Source organism: Heloderma suspectum, chromosome 4 (assembly GCF_057233095.1).
Source record: "Heloderma suspectum isolate Gila_16-S chromosome 4, 16-S_ref, whole genome shotgun sequence".
In the NCBI taxonomy this organism is placed as follows: Eukaryota; Metazoa; Chordata; class Lepidosauria; order Squamata; family Helodermatidae; genus Heloderma; species Heloderma suspectum.
The window spans coordinates 59,518,346-59,535,876 of record NC_139461.1 but is presented as its reverse complement, the minus strand read 5'-3'; the positions used below and the strand labels follow the sequence as shown (position 1 = coordinate 59,535,876).

At 43.5% G+C, this 17,531-nt stretch overlaps 1 protein-coding gene across 18 annotated transcripts in view; it reads left to right on the top strand.

Moving 5' to 3' along the window:
- Nucleotides 1-17,531, top strand: part of SGK3 (serum/glucocorticoid regulated kinase family member 3) — a 78,237-nt gene that overhangs the window by 18,872 nt on the left and 41,834 nt on the right. For 2 of the 18 annotated variants that reach the window (XM_084849373.1, XM_084849376.1), the window contains one exon: nucleotides 4,699-4,851. The exons of the other annotated variants lie outside the window; for them this stretch is intronic. The gene's annotated coding sequence lies outside the window, so the exon portion shown is untranslated. The remainder of the gene's footprint in view (nucleotides 1-4,698; nucleotides 4,852-17,531) is intronic. 18 annotated transcript variants of the gene reach the window in all.

The window sequence follows — 17,531 nt, the reverse complement described above, 5'->3', positions numbered from 1 at the left end:
CTTGCATTTCTTTTTCTTTGGGATGGATTTCGTTGCTGCCTCCTGAACAATGTTACGGACCTCCGTCCATAGTTCCTCAGGCACTCTGTCTATCAGGTCTAATCCCTGAAATCTATTCCTCACCTCCTCTGTATATTCATCAGGGATATGATTTAGGTCATACCTGAACGGTTTAGTGGTTTTCCCGACGTTCTTCAATTTAAGCCGAAATTTTGCAAGAAGCAGCTCATGATCTGAGCCACAGTCAGCTCCAGGTCTTGTTTTTACTGACTGTATGGAGCTTCTCCATCTTTGGCTGCAAAGGACATAATCAATCTGATTTCGATATTGACCATCTGGTGATGTCCATGTGTAGAGTCGCCTCTTGTGCTGTTGGAAAAGAGTGTCTGCTATGATCAGCATGTTCTCTTGGCAAAACTCTATTAGCTTTTGTCCTGCTTCATTTTGTACACCAAGGCCATGCCTGCCTGTTATCCCGGTGATTTCTTGACTTCCTACTTTAGCATTCCAATCCCCTATGATGAAGAGGACGTCTTTTTTTGGTGTTAGTTCTAGAAGGTGTTGTAGGTCTTCATAGAACCGATCAACCTCAGCTTCTTCGGCATCAGTGGTTGGGGCATAGACTTGAATTACTGTGATGTTGAATGGTTTGCCTTGGATTCGTACTGAGATCATTCTATCATTTTTAAGATTGTACCCCAGTACTGCTTTTCCCACCCTTTTGTTGACTATGAGTGCTACTCCATTTCTTCTAAGGGATTCTTGCCCACAATAGTAGATATGATGGTCACCTGAATTAAATTCGCCCATGCCTGTCCATTTTAGTTCGCTGATTCCCAAGATGTCGATGTTCAATCTTGCCATCTCATGTTTGACCACCTCCAGCTTACCTTGATTCATTGATCTGACATTCCAGGTTCCTAAACAATATTGTTCTTTACAGCATCGGATTTTCTTTTCACCACCAGACACATCCACAGCTGAGTGTCCTTTCGGCTTTGGCCCAGCCGTTTCACTCTTTCTGGCGCTACTTGGAAATACCCTCTGCTCTTCCCCAGTAGCATATTGGACACCTTCCGACCTGAGGGGCTCATCTTCCGGCGTCATATCTTTTAGCCTTGTGATACGTTCCATGGGGTTTTCTTGGCAAGAATACTGGAGTGGGTTGCCATTTCCTTCTCCAGTGGACCACATTTTGTCAGAACTCTCTGCCATGACCTGTCCGTCTTGGGTGGCCTTGCACGGCATAGCTTATGGCTTCACTGAGTTACGCAAGCCCCTTCGCCACAACAAGGCAGTGATCCATTCAAAGGCCTAAACGGCTTGGGGCCAGGTTACCTGAAGGATCATCACCTCCCATATATACAGTACCTGCCAAGACCCTAAGGTTGTCTTCAGCGGTCCTTCTCCAGGAGCCCCCGCCAAAGGAAGTGAGGTAGGTGTCTATCAAGAAGAGGGCCTTTTCTGCTGTGGTACCCCAGTTGTGGAATGAGCTTCCCAAAGAAGCTTACCTTCACCTACACTGTTTTCCCAGGCATTTTAGTTTTTTAGTTTCTGTTTGTAAGCTGATGTTGTTGTTGTTTATTTGGTCAGTCGCTTCCGACTCTTCGTGACTTCGTGGACCAGCCCACGCCAGAGCTTCCTGTCGGCCGTCGCCACCCCCAGCTCCCCCAAGGTCGAGTCCGTCACCTCCAGAATATCATCCATCCACCTTGCCCTTGGTCGGCCCCTCTTCCTTTTGCCTTCCACTTTCCCTAGCATCACCATCTTCTCCAGGGTATCCTATCTCCTCATGATGTGGCCAAATTGAAAGCTGATACTGTATTTTAAATCTTTGCACTGCTGCTAGGTTCTGTTTGGTTATTATTATTTTTTATAGTGTGGTTTAAAACTTTAAAACTTTTATATTGTATTTTTTGTCTTGGATTTTATGTTTTTAGTTGTTGTGAACCAGCCAGAGAGCTTTGACTACTGAGCGGTATAGAAATGTAATAAATAAATAAATCTACTAAGGAGAAGCAGCATTGCACATAAGCATAATGGGTAATCATTCATGAATACACTAGGATAGGATCTACACTGGAGTAGTGCCAATATTTTTTTCAAACACAATTGCTACTCTGTGGGCACATGTTAGTAAATACAGCGAAATATCTGCTGTGTTTATTATAACACAATCAAATGCCACACACCAATGTATAGTGTTGCAATTGTGGGAGAAGTCGGAGTTTGAAAGATCATGTGCGTTTTATCATTTATGTTTATAGTACGTTAGCTGCAATATAGTACAGGGGAACTGGGAAGTCATGCTGCTGTTTCAGGTTGCTTTTTAAAAGAAATCTGAGAATGGCATGCGCAGCTTCAGAGCTGTGCATAAATACAGGTTTAAAAATAAATTGTGTGGTTATTCACAGCTGCAGAGCCGTGTAGATGCACAGTGAAGGCCTAACCCCCCCCCCCACAGATTTCCTGCCTGCAAATCCCTCCCCTCACCCCTACCCTGCTGCCTGAGGTCAGTTCAGAGTAGAGGGCTTGGCTTCCTAGCAACCCTGAAACTCTTCTTTTACAAATTAACCCTTTTCAAGTTCTGATCCTTCTTCTTTGCTTTTCCTTTTATTCTTCCCCCTTCCTTTTTTCATTATGCTCCTCTGCAGCACTAGAAGGAGATGCAACAGCGCCAGGCCTGCTCACAGGCTCTGTCTACCCATTTGTCTGTCTGTCTAAACAGGTGAAAGGAGCCCCAAAATCAAAATCCATGCAAAGAAAGAGCAGGGAGGGGGAGGGGGACAAAGGCATCGGGAAGAGAGAAGGTAGGGGGAAATGTTTCAGAACAAGTTCTACAGCTTTACAGCTGCTCCCACCAGGAAGTTATAATACTTCTAGATTGGAACACACATGACCTGGCAGTGCATGGAAAATGCTGTTGCCCCCCAAAAGGCACGAAAGTAGATTGGGTAAAAACAGAATATTGAGGGAGAGCTAGTGTCAGGACAATGGCTTGGGGAGTGTGTCATGCGCCCTACCAGTGAGGCAGACATTACAGTAAAGGGGTAAAACTCTTAACATAAAACTCTGGCCCTAGGACACAGTCTAACCTCATGACATAATGGCACTTTTTGGCATCGGGAACATGAGCTGACTTCTCTTCTGAAGACAATCTTTGTAAGGTAGACTATGCCAGGAGGTGTAGGGAGCTATGAACTTGGCATGTCGAAGCATTCACAAGACGGCTTGTCATGCCCCAAAGGCCAGTTTAGTGGTGCTCTTTGTCCCATCACCAACATGTCAAAATGGTCATGAGAATAAACACTTAATATCATTTTGTAACAGTTAAAAGTAGAATAAACCAGTCTTTAAACTTTCAGAGCCCTGTTGTGCTATGCCAATATATCTCCATTTTCTTTTTAAAAAACTAACTATAAATAAGCGTAGCTAAAAGTAACTATAACTACAGTTATGCCTGTCTGATAAATAAAAAACCTTCAAGGATTCCTTTGTATTGAGATTATTAAATATTGAGATTATTTATCTCAATACAGCAATACAGGGGAATCCATTTTGTTGCCGAGTATGATAAATGCAATATAATGCAAGATTTCCTACTTGTGTGTTCTCTTCAGTTCAGCTTAATTTTTCAAGTTCAAGTCTGGGCAGATCAAAACTTGACAATTGTTCTGAATCTTCTGGGCTACAGTAGCTGTAAGCTTCTGTTTTATTATAAGAGAAGATTATAAGGGAGATAATTACATGCCAGATTGTAGGCCCACAATTTATTCTGTTTGTAGACTAGGAATGCTTTTATTTATTTATTTAAATACGAAAAGTAAGGGTGTGTTTTTTCTGTTCTTACAAATTAGGATGAAACAGTCCCCTTCACAGGGCAGAAATAGAAATTTTTCTTTGTAATAAATGATCTTCCCCTCCGTTCCATCCTTTTTTTCTTCTGAATCTACCAAGGCCATACTTTTTCTGCTTTTATTTTCCCATCCTTTGATGCCTGGAGGGAGCAATCCTGTGGCCACTGGTTAGCAGCTAGACGGCCATAGGATATCTGGTTTTCCGGGAACTGACCTCGGAGCCCGCGCTCTGAGGTCAGTTCCTGGAGACCTGACCTTCCCCCTCCCCTTCTGCGCTGCCTTGCAGGCAGCACGGAAAAGCCCCATGCTACGCACTCACAAGAGGAGCACAGAGTGGCCAAAATGGGGCATTTCCAGGGGGCTTTCTGGGGCAAGGAGGGCAGAAATGCCTGTATGACACATCCAGTGTGTTGTACAGCAGCCTTCTCCCCTGCTCAGCCCTCCCACAGATAGACAGCTGCAGTCAGCTGTCTAGCCGAAAATGCAGGGCAGGAGAAGCACGGTGGGAACAATCCCCTCCGTACTTCTCCTGCCCTGCATTGGACAGGTGGCCGCCTCCGAGTTCAGAGGAGGCCACCTATCTGCATAGGATTGCATCCTAAGTTAACTGAAGGCACAATCCTATGCATGTTTAGAGGGGAAAAAGTCCTACAACTCCCAGCACTCCCCAGCCATCATGGCTGGCTGAGGAATGCTGGGAGTTGTAGGACTTTTTTTCCATCTAAACATGCATAGGATTGTGCCCTGAATTATTTTTTCATGTCTGAAGTTTATCCCTTGCATTTAGAGCAATATTTGAAATTAACAATCAACGATCACAAGAGTTGATTTACATTTTCAGGAACTGATGTAGCTGTTTCAGAAGTGGCTATTAGTTGATGATATCCAACCTATATGTGTCAAAGATACACCTGAGCTGAGGACAATGAAGCAAGAGGGAAGATGGCTAGAACGCAGGTGGAGGAAAACTCGTGCTGAGCCTGACCGAGCACAGGTTAGAGCCCATTACTGAGCCAACTCTGTGGCAGTGAAGGTGGCAAAAAGGGAGTTATTTTCCACCACTACTGCATCTTCTCTGTGTCATCCAGCAGAGCTTTTCTGGGTGGTTCATGGCCTGCTACAGTCTGGGCCAGGGAGAGAAATGGTGGAATCGTCAGTAGCATGCTATGACAAGTTGCATGGCACTTTGAAGATAAAGTCTCTCAAATCCATCATGAATTGGGCACCGCAATTAATGCAGTTCCATTAGTAGAGGTGCCCAGAGCACTGTTTTGTCCAGTTTTATTGGATGAGTTTCAGTTGTTGAGGCCCAAGGATGTGGACAAAATGCTTGGCCAAGTCCAGTCATCCACCTGTTGCTTGATTAAGAGGGGATATCCAGCTGGGTCCAGGAGGTTGTCAATTCCTCCTTAAGAGTGGGAGTGGTGCCAGCCTCTTTAAAAGATGTGGTAATCAGGCTACTCCTGAAAAAGCCTAACCTGGACATGGATAATGTTAATAACTATAGGCTAGTAGCCAACATCCCTGTCCTGGGCAAAGTGCTTGAGTGGGTGATTGCTGGGCAATTCCAGGCACTCTTGAATGAAACTGATTATCTAGAACCATTTCAATCGGGCTTCAGGTTTTGGAATGGCAACTGGCTTGGTCATCCGGTGGAATGACCTTTGCTGAGAGAGGGACAAGGGGAGTGTGAACCTGTTGATTCTCTTGGACCTCTCAGCGGCCTTCAATACCATCAACCATGGTATCCTTCTGGATAGGTTGTCTGGGCTGGGAGTTGAGGCACTGCGCTGCAGTGGTTCCACTCCTATTTGGATGGCCAATTCCAGAAGTTGGTGCTGGGGGTTGATTGCTCTGTGCCTTGGCAGCTATGCTATGGGATTCCACAGGGCTGTGTTTTATCCCCCATGCTGTTTAACATCTAGATGAAACCACTGGGGGAGGTTATCTGGAGGTGTGGGCTGAGTGTCATCAATATGCAGATGACACTCAGCTCTATCTCCTTTTCATCAAATCTAGGTGAGGCAGTGGCCATTCTTAATTTATTTTATTTTATTTATTAAATGTATTAATCGCCCATCTGACTGGTCACCCAGCCACTCTGGGCGATGTACAACCCCCATAAAACAATTTAAAACAATAAAATTTTACCATAATCTTTTTTTTTTAAATACCCTAACCCACCCCAAATGCCTGCCTGAACAACCACGTTTTTAATGCACGGCGGAAGCTCATTAAAGAGGGGGCATGACGGAGTTCCCTAGGGAGGGAGTTCCACAGAGTGGGGGCCACCACAGAGAAGGCCCTCTCCCTCGTCCCCACCAGTCTAGCTGTCCTGGCTGATGGGACAGAGAGAAGGCCATCTGAGGCTGATCTTGTTAAGCGGCCTGTCTGGTGTTGCTGGAGGCGCTCCTTAAGATAGGCTGGGCCGGAACCATATAGGGTTTTAAAGGTCAAAACCAACACCTTGAATTTGGCCCGGAAAACAACTGGTAACCAGTGCAACTCCTTCAGCACTGTACCTGAGCACTGTAATGGACTGGATGAAGGCCAATAAACTGAGACTCAATCCAGACAAGACAGAGGTACTGTTAGTGGGTGATTCATCTGTTCAGCTAAGTGATGTTCAACCTGTTCTGGAGGGGGTTGCCCCTAAAGGATCAAGTTCATAGCTTAGGGGTGCTTTTGGGTCCAGAACTGTCACTTGAGGCACAGGTGGACTCGGTGGCACAGCAGACCTTTTATCAGCTTCGGTTGATATACCAACTACATCCTTATCTGGAAAGAGATAGTCTAGCTACAGTTATCCATGCTCTGATGACCTCTCATCTGGATTACTGCAATGTGTTATAAGTGGGGCTGCCTTTGAAAATGGTCCAGGAACTTCAGCAGGTCCAAAGCAGGGTAGCGAGATTGTTAACAGGGACTGGCCAGTTTGATTGTAGTATGCCAGTACTTTTCCATCTGCACTGGCTGCCAGTCCATGTCCAGGCCCAATTCAAAGTGCTGGCGTTAACATTCAAAGCCCTAAACAGCTTGGCGCCAAGTTATCTGAAGGATTGTCTCTTCCCATATGTACCTGCTCGGACCGTAAGATCATCTGTGGTCCTTTTCTGGGAGCCCCTGTCAAAGGAAGTGAGGTGGGTGGTTATCAAGAAGAGGTCCTTTTCTGCTGTGGCACCTCAGTTGTGGAATTAGCTTCCCAGAGAGGCTTGACTGGCACCTACCTTGTGCTCTTTCCGGCACCAGATGAAGACCTTTTTATTTTCCCAGGCATTTTAGTCCTTTAGCTTTGCTATTTTAAATCTGTTATTGTATTCTAAATCTCTGCATTGCTGCTAGGCTTTATTCTGGTTTTTACTTCATTTTATACTGTAGTTTTATACTTTACCTTTTGATGATGTATTTTATAGTATATTTTATGTAATTTTAATTGTAAACTGCCCAGAGAGCTTCGGCTGTTGGGCAGTATAGAATAATATTGGGCAGTAATAAAGAAATAAATAAAGATAATGCTGTAAACATGCTAGTCACTTCTCCTGAGATGAAACAGAGGCAACTTAAGAGCCCTTTGTCTCACTTTCATCTTATTTCAGCAAGCTAGAGCATAACTGAATTATCTGTAAGAGGGAAAAGGAGAGCATGCTTAACGTGATGTTTCCTTGTTAAGTAGATACTCATGCTGTGTAAAATGTGTGTTGATATAATATTTGCTATTTGATACATTAACAAAATCTGACACAGTCTAGAGCAGAGGTGGGGAACTTGTGATTTTTGGCCTACAACGCCCATCAGTCCTAGCCAGCGTAGCCAATGATGAGGGATCATGGGAGTTGTAGGCCAAAACATTTGGAGGGCCACAATTGCCCAACCCTGGCCTAGAGAACTGCATGACTAACTGCATAACTGTGGAGCTCTGAAGCAATTCTCCACGCTCACTGACAACAAGCTACTTTAGAAATACTGTGATGGAATGTGTGCATGTTCAAAGAAAAAGTGGGTGTTCTTCATGGTCTCTGTGCACCAGTGTATGTTCACCGTTAGGAAGAGCTAAAGTAGCTCTTGGCATTGGGGTTATCAAAAGATGGGCTGCATAAGTAATTCTGGCTTTCTAATATGCCTACGTGATACAACTGTATTACTGTTACCACCTTCTCCACAATTCAACAGCTCAAATCTGGCACTATCTTATCATTGACACATAGCAATTATATAGTAAACTTTACAGAAAAATTACTATCCCCAGGCAAGCAGTGCTTGGCTGCAGCAGGACAGGCTGGGGAGGGTGGTGACTTTTAAAAAAGAACTGTGCTGAGTATTTAGAGAGTTTTGTATAAGTACTTAAATGAAATCTTTTTTTTTGTTGTTTTATAAAGAGCAGAACTCTTTTCCTACCTCCTGCCTGCCTGCCCCAGATTTCTGAATTTTATAAAAAGATCATGCAGTTTAGCACTTTGCATCACTTAACACTATTTGTTAGTTTAATCCCTAAGATTGCTACTTGTTTCTCACATTTATATTCTCTCTTTTTTGGTTAAAATGATGATAAATGGTAAAACGGTTCCTTTGTCGAGTCTAAAGCTTGTCTGTAAATTGGAAGCAAAGGTTTGAAATGTCTGTCACTATCTTAATCTGTTTTTAAAATATATTTTTGGAACATTGGGGAGTTAGTCTGGATTTCCTCTGAGGGGACCCTTACAGCCCCACGATTCTATTACAGTAAGGTTGGGGTTCAGACAATAGAAGGACTGCTTAAAAAGTGATTACACCTGCCAAACAGATCTGGCTTTGTTAGGTAGAATACTTTCCTTTTGTTCTGGAGATTAGCTGGTTGGCCCTCTGTTCCTGGCCTTTTGGATGACAAGGAAGTAGCCCTGGACTGTTCTGGAAGGAGGTTTACCTCCCTCCCAGCTGTGGAATGTGCTAATACTGAGACTTGTGAAAATGCAGTTAGTTGTAGCTCGATTCAGAGATTGGGACAGGCTGTGGGCGGGTCAGAACAGAGCTTGGGAAAGATCTTCATGGGACTCAATGCCCCCTCTCCCAGGTGTGCATAACAATATTTCAGCTGTAGGGAGTAGGTGTGAGTGAGCTGTGCAGATAAGAGGTAAGACAAGCACAATTTCTAAGAGAAAAGCCCCCTTCACATGTTTTTCAGCAAATAAAGAGGCTGAACTGATGCCCCGACATTGCGCCCATCCTCCTGACTTCATCTTGACCTCTATGCATTGATCTAAGCTCTAAAGGGGGAGCCAGTGGTTCCCTGGGCTCCCAATTGGGTGGAGGAGCCTCCACAGGTACAGTTGGCTCCCCCTTCAAACCTTCATTCACAAGGGGGGGGCGGACAGAGCCTGGCAGACAGGTGCAATGTCAGGACAGGGCCAGCAAGTGTGACCCTTTAAACATATGGAACCCTTCCTGCAAGTGACATATAAATGTAAGAGCCAAAAACCAATCTGTGCAGTTTGATAAGCCCTTAATGTGCCCAAGTATTACTGTTCTAATTAGAGACTCGGCCTTAACCCATGTGCCCTGTTGTAAAATTTGGAGCTTGGTCTGTAATAGAAATGCTGCATTTAACTCCTCTATTTTGATTGCAAAGAAGAAAGCATTAGCACCTCTTTAGTGTTCTAATTTATTTGTTGTCTGCACTAGCAAGAGTGAAGGCCTTGTCACCCATGATGTCAGGGTGAGGTGAAGGTAGACATAATATTTTTAGAACAGTGATCCTGATTTGGAAGCACCCCCCCTTGTGTATAAATCCAAATCTACCTTTCCTCTCCAGGGTTGAGGGAGTGGGGAGCGGTTCTGTGAGTTCTCCATATATATTAAGTCTGTCTTCACCCTAAAGCTGTCTTTGCACTTCTGATGTGCATGTGTGAACACTGCTAATGTGGGGTAGAAGTGGAAGACGCTGACAACCATTTAAAAAAATCATCTGTAAATTCTATTCAGTGTAGGTCTATATTTGTGGTACAGTTGCAGAAATTCACCCACCCACCTAACCAGAACTTTTAGTATGATCTGCTTGCTTAGCCAGGAGTTCACCTTATCCATGCTCTGGTCTGCTTGGCAAACATGCTAACCTGGTTCTTAAGGAGTTTAAAAGAAACTCTGAAACAGGAGCCCATGTTTAGTGTGATTAAGCTTTCACCATTCAGTAGAAGAAGCAAGTCCATGCTTGCTCTTCTCTGTGCAAATTGAGCTGTCTTCCTGATTGAAGTGAATGAGACATTCATAGTTGGGGAACACTGCGTGTTAAATGGCCTTAGAGCAGGATAGACACCAACATTTGGCTGATCTGTGGGAGTTGAAATGGTTGATAGTTGAAAATGTGATTCCTATTAAAGATATTTAGAGTTCAAATATGCATATAAAATACCTTGGAGTAGAGGTGACCTTTTCCTTTAGAAATCTGGAACCATTGTGCAGTAGTACAGTATTGCAGCTTCAGCCACACTAGTCCATGTGGGTTTAGTCACAATAATTCTCCTACCCCAAAATGCCTGCCTGTAAATTATATCATAGTGTAGAAAACAGTTGTATGAATCTGGCTGACCCTGTAGCTTTTTTGTTAAAAGCTATGACTAATTTTACACCTAGTTATGAATTTCTTTTAGTAAGCTTAGGTATGCAGTCTATACTTTTCTGACGTTAAGCAGGCATAAGATAGCTCTGGTATATAAAAAATATTGGTAATGTGCCTGTCCAGGGCCAATGTGCTTGATTTTTTGTTGGTGATAAAATGAACAATACAACCAATCCTTGAAAATATAGCTTGCTGTTTGGTGGCCTCTTTCAAGTTGGCTAGCTCTCCACCACCAAAATACGCTATTGTGATATGCTCCTTCTCCATATTGCATTCATTTGTCATGATCAGCAGCACTAAATGTGGCATGTTCCATGCATGTGACTCATTACAAAATTGGATGGGGCCACAGCAGGTGCTTTCCATGCCATAACTGAGTACAGATGGAGCATGGTGCCATAAGTAGAAGGGTCCTAAAGCTAAAACGCTCTGCTTAGGTTGGACAGCACGACGGATCTGCTCACTGATCCTTTCCAAGAGAACGGTTTTGTCAGTCTGCTAACATCAATATACCCTGAGATGGCAGAAGAAAAGAATGCCAGAATCTTAGGGAGAAGAAAATAGTTTTCTGGCGTCAATAGATTACTTCTATTAAACCTCCTGATTCATTTGCTGAGTTTAGATTTAATACTCTCTTGGACTGTCCCCAAATTTAATTTTACCTACATCAGAGGAAGAAAATCTGATGTTTTGAGGAGGACAAATGGATTGTTATGAGGGTCAGGGGTGGACAGCCCGGTCTGGGTCCATCTCTCTCTTTCATATGCTGGAATACTTTGCTGCCAAAATGGAGAGTGAACCTGACTATGTATTTGCCTGTCGAGACATTAATTTCAGTTAAGTCCGAATTTTCCATCTCCGTTGGAAATGCATCGAGCAAAATCATAGCCACCTGTATTTTTAGTTCTCTGTTTGCACACCTTTTGCTAAGTAAAGTGTTAGGTCTTACGTAATGACCATAGTAGGTACAATGAAGGTGTGTGTACTTACTATTTTTCAGTGCTGGATCTGTGCAACCTTTTAATCTTAGAAACAATGATGCATGCTGTGGTTGTTTTTAATTGTGCAATACAACAAAATAGTCATGTATGACCTACATAGCCAGCCCTACCATTAGGCAGAGTGAAGCAGCTGCCTTAGGCAGCAGATGCTAAAGAATGAGTAGAAATGAATGTGCCCCGCAACTTGCCCTGTACCATTAACCTTAATCCTGCTGCCGTCGGGTACAGTGGAGAATTCTGTCCTGTTATCAGTGTTGAAATAAAATTCAACTGCCGGGCTTCTCAGCCTTTGTACATGGACTGGGGAGTGGAGGGAGGTGCCATCTTGTCCTTTTCCTCAAGCAGCAAAAGGTTTTGCGCCAGCCCTGATGACCTACATGTAGATTTCCCACAAATTCCTATCAAGATATGCCTTATATATTTTTTTTAATAATATCCGGAGCAACCTTTAGATAGCAAAAAGAACCATGCAGATTGCACTGCAAGCATTGTTTTTGCTTTTTGCCCTCATCAGCTGTATACACACTGCATATTTTATAGTGAGAAATAAGAAGGCTAAACATGTTATCATATATCTTGTATGTTTAACTCAATCTGTAATAGCAAGTTATATTAAAGCTATCCATACAGCTAGGAGCTCGTGAGTCGCAACCTGAATTAAGCGCTCTGAAGGCAGGTCTGCAATATAATCGCTTTGACTGAAGTTATGAACTCTCACACAGACAGTCTTCTCAGGCCTCACTGTGCTCTCTGCTAAGATTTTCCACAAGCTGAGTTAATTAACCTAATTTCAGGAAGAGGGTTTGAAACTAGATACGAAGAAGAGAGAATGAATCCGTGAAAGAAATGAAGAGTTGTATGCTCAGGGAAATGACCTTCTGATTTAGTGGTATATTATTAGCTACTAGGTTATTCACAATTCATCTTTGACTTGCATAGTCTTAAGCCGGACTTAATTACTGTCACACAGTAGTTCTTACATTTTGGTTATTGAGGTTCACTATTCTGGTTCATTGTTTTCAGGTTCATCCGTTCACATGGGAGGATGTATCGAGCCCTTTTCAGATGTGAATTTTGGGTTGAATGAATGAGGGAAGGGAGTGACATAGCAGCTGCAGCAAGTTCCTTCCCTGCCGTACTGCAGCATTCAGTGTGGTATAATGTATACACAGAGTCCTTCCCACCTGCTCCCCTCCAGATGTTTTGGACTCCAACTCCCATTAGCCCCAATCAGTATGGCCAATGATCAGGGGTGGGGTCCAAAACATCTGGAGGGCACCAGGTTGGAAAGGGGTGATACAGAAGGGGAAGTCATATGTTCAGATCCCCCCCTCACACACACACAACTACAAATCTCACTGGGTGACCTTGGTCCAGTCACTCTTTTTCAGCTCAGGCTACCTTACAGGATGGTTGTGTGGATAAAGTGGTATAGCCCGCACACTGGGGCTCCACTCCACCCCCTGGAGTTGGGGTGGGGAACCTGTGGCCCCCCAGATGGCATTGGACTTCAATTCCCAACAGTGCCAGCCTCTGGTGAAGGATGCTGGGAGTTGTAGTCCAGCAACGTCTTGAGGGCCACAGTTGCTCCATCCCTGCTCTAGAGGAAATGTGTGATATAAATGTGAACCAAAGATGAGAGGTTGCTTTAAACTGTGCCTTCCAGTTAAAACCCTGTTACTTCATTTTCCTGGCTCAATCCAGCTGGGCTGTGTGTGGCGGGAAGCAGGCTTTTGCACAAGTATGGATAAGGAGCTGTGAGTGCAAACAGGTATTGTGTGCATATTTTCCTGGGCTGAAAAACGTGATCCAGGAGCCAGGGATATGCAAGTGCAGTCCTAATCAGTTTGCTGGCGATGGTCCCAAATATCTTTTCAGATGGGGGAGTGCTGAGATGATTGAATCCAGCCCGCTTTTCTCTTCCTCTCCCCCAAGCAGATGATTGGTGCTGTTGCTAACTATTTGACTGGGGCTCCATGCTGCTGCTCTCTGTGACAGTTTGTACGTTTTTAAAGTACTTGCAATTCTTTTCTTATGCTTATTGTGCAACATAAGCGAGATTAGTTCCTTACTCTCTGGTAGCATATGAGAGCTGATAACTAAAGGTGCAATCCTATGCATATTTAGACAGAAAAAAGTCCTACAATTCCCAGCATGGCTGGCTGAAGGAATGCTAGGAGTTGTAGGGCTTTTTTCTGTCTAAACGTGCATAGGATTGCACCCTAAAAGACTCAAACTGCAGTGGAAAATAGTTGCAATCATACTCCGGCTTCTCCAGTAGGGAGAGGGCATTTTTGATAGTGGAATTCCAGGTATGGAACAGACTACCCAGGGAGGTTTGTCTGGAACCATCTTTATGGTCTTTTGGCACCAGGCAAAGATCTTGTGATTCATCCAGCCTTTAAAACAATGTGTGTCTTATAGTCTGGGCCTCTCAGTTTTAAACCTGTGTTTTAATTGTGTTTTAGTTTAAATAGTTTTTATTTTATGTTGTATTTTAATGTTTTTGTTTCATGAGCTGCCCAGATAACTTGTATTATGAGGCAGCTATAGAAAACTAATAAAATGTCTACTCCCTGCCCCCTGCTTTCCACAACTTCCAGAACTGAGGGAACTAGGCTAAAGCCTTTATCCCTGATGTGCTAGTTCTCTAAGTGCAGGCCATTTTTTTTAATTCAGGGGAGCATGTTCAGTCCCTTCTGCAGCCTGAAGTAATATGGCACCAACTAAGGAGTAAACTTCACATGATATTATATGTGTGTTTACATTCGTGTGTATTTTAAAATAGCCACAGCACACACACTCCCCCGATCAATAATACAGCATTGTTGGAGGGGGGTGCTTAATGCTTCTCTACATCATGGTCCTGACATGTCACTTTTTGAAGCTATTTGCCCCAGGAGGTAAGCTACTCTAGCTTTAGGGGAGGATGATTTTTGCCAGGACTCTGTGGTACAGGGTTGTTGTTTTTTCTTAAAACAAAACAAAACACCTACCATCTTCCATCTGCACCGTGATCTCCATCTAGATTAAGCCTCCCTGCAGCAGCTATGTTAAAAACACTTCTTCTTAGGGTGCCATCTCCTATTGAAGTTAGGTATCATTACAGCTATTTTTGTTTTTGATGCTGCTGCTGTGAATAGTTGTATAGAAGAACAGCTGAACCATTCCTTCAGTTTCTTTAACCATGACGTTCATCTTCTTCCTATTGATCTTTTTCCTTCCATTTTCCCTTGCATAATGAGTTGGAGTATGGCATATTTTTTTTGCCTTGGGTAATATGACCAAGGTATTGCAACTTTCTTCTTCTTTAACAATTATGTTTGTTTGTTTACTCTGTATAGTATGTTCTCATGTGTTACTTGATCAGTCCATGATATTTTCTGCATGTGTCAGTATATCCACATTTCGAGTGATTAAAGTTCCAAACCTTAGAAACACACACGCAAATATGCATTTAATGTTATGGGTTTGGCTCTAAACCAGGGATGCAGAACCCCTGGCCTGCGGGCCTAAATTAGCCCAGGGAGGTTTCTCATCTGGCCTGCAGAGCCTCCTTGGATTCCTCTAAGACCCTGGAGGAATCCCTACTGAAAGGAGCCCCTTTCTCTATGTAGAATACTGTTCCTCTCTCACCACGGAGAAAGGCAAAATGGGCATAATCCAGCCCATGGACATAATCTTCCCCCACCACCCAGGGTGTTTTAAATACAGGATTTTAGGCTGGTGTAGAGATGCCCTTATACAGCTCGGGATTGCAGTACTGAACAATGTGCTTCAGCTATTCTAGTTCTAGGATGTGGCTTATTAAGAGTACAGAAGAGCTAATACTGGAGGCATTTAGATCAGTAGTGCTTACAAGTGCCTTTTACAGGAAAACAAAATAGTATGCTGGATGATGGGCAAGGCCTTTTGTGCATTACTAACTTCTCAGCCAGCCACTGTAATTTATTGTGACTTTAACAGCAAGTAGATGTGCAAACATTAGCAGGTGGTAATGTTTCTCCATTCACCTGCTGATTTCTCTACCTCAAGCTGCTGTTAAAGGCACAAGAGCATGCTAGGTTGGTGGGGTGGGGGTTGTCAGTAGGCAATCTTAATCCGGTCTTTATGCCAGTCGTGGGCAACTTGTGGCACTCACCACTGGCTAGGACTGATGGAAATTGTAGACCAAAACATCTGGAGGGCCAGAGGTTGTGCAACTGAGGTTTATGCACTGCAATTCCAATGGAACGAAATTAATAGTGTGATGGAGGAAAGAATATGATTGACCCATCAGAGACCATCTGTGTCGACTCTGAGTTTCCAAGGCATGGATTCTGAAAACAGGCTGGATGGTCCTCTGTGCTGCATGTTATCTGCAAACTATGGTATGGAAAATATAGAACCTTCAGTAGCAAAAGTAGACAGGTGTAGTGTTCTAGCAAAACTTCAATCACTTTCATTAACCATGCCAAAAGATATGCACATGAAGCCATTGTGAAGAGCTTTGGCAAAACATCTAAACCCACCTTTAGTTTATCAGTCAATAGTGTGGGATAATCGTGGTTTTTGGAGTTATAATTGCATGGATTAGTCTCTTTATTCTATCACAAATAATTGCCCATGGGTGAGAAGTGCTTTTGGCATTAGTTCAGCCTATAGCACTCCTGTAATATTTAAGGATTCGTAACCACATGGATGGGTTTGATTGTGGGGGAACTTTCCAGGCAGTGCAGTTTCCATGGGAAAAGCTCTCACAATCCTCCCCTCCCATGCAGTTGCAGGTCTTTAAACAACAAAGGAGAGCTATGAGGTGAACCCACAGGAAAATGCTAGGGTGGCCACTTACACATGGCTAAAAAAAGAGGAAATGCATCACCAAAAAAGAGGATACAGACTTGCATAAAATTAGCATTTGTTAATTTCTATGTATAGGTATGCATTTTGAAAGATTTACTATAATACAAATAGAAATGCAATCAATCTCACCATATGGGGAAGAAGACCAGGTGACCAGGCAACCCCTCCCTGCTCTCCCTTCTTACAGTTCTTGATCTTTAAACTGGACTTGGACTGGACAGCCCTTCAAATAGGGGACACCTTCAAATAGAGGACTGTCCCCTGTAAAGTAGGACCCCTGGCTACCCTAGAAAACACCTAGCACAGTTCTCTGGTAATCTTTAAGGCAGGGGTACAGAACCAGATTAAGGCGGGGGACTGAATAGCGTCCCCACCAGGCCTTCCGTGGGCTGAATGATGACATTGTGTGGCCCCTGCCCAATTTTGCTTTTGTTCCATGCCATTCTCAGCATGAAGAAAGGGACTCAGGCAGCACTTGTAGGAGTGGCCACTTCTCCTAGCACTGGCCGGATCGGCCAGTTCCTCCTTCACATGCCTCTCGCTGCCCTCATTGGGGGCACTGAGAGGTGCATAAAGGAAGACTTGGCTGGCAGTAAGAGCAGTGCCTGCTTCTCCCAGTGCCAGCTGAGTCAGGCACCTCCTGGGGGCAGTGAGAGGCACACAATGGATGACTGGACCAGTGCTTGGGACGCTGGCCAATCCTCCCGGTGCTGGTGAAACCCCCTACTGCCCACATTCCTGCTGTTATTTCTGATCTCAGATCATTATCAGTATTATCATCGTTATTGCTTGACAAAAGCAAATCTCTAGATAGTAGAGATGAGGCATATACTGTATTAACATCTACTCAGAAATAAGAAAACACAATTGAAAACAATAGTTTTCAAACTATAATGAGAGAGAACATCATATGTCTACTTAACTCGCAGCTTTAGTTTGAGTGCAGGTAGTTCCATATTTTGATTACTGCTTCATAATTAATTATGCCCATCTATTTCTCTTTGAAGTTTATTCAAAACACTTTTGATGACTCAGTGAATGAAAATTTGGTGCGATGCTGGTAGGAACACTGGCAGATATGACTCAAAAACAAGATTTTGTAAACTGAAGTCTTTGCTATGCAGACTACTGATAAGCTTCTGTTGACTCCAATTCAAAGGGCGGTATCTAGTTTTGGGAAATCTGAAATGCTGATTTTTGTAAAAGCAAGGCTTTTAAATTCAAGAAAAATAAGAGCAAGAA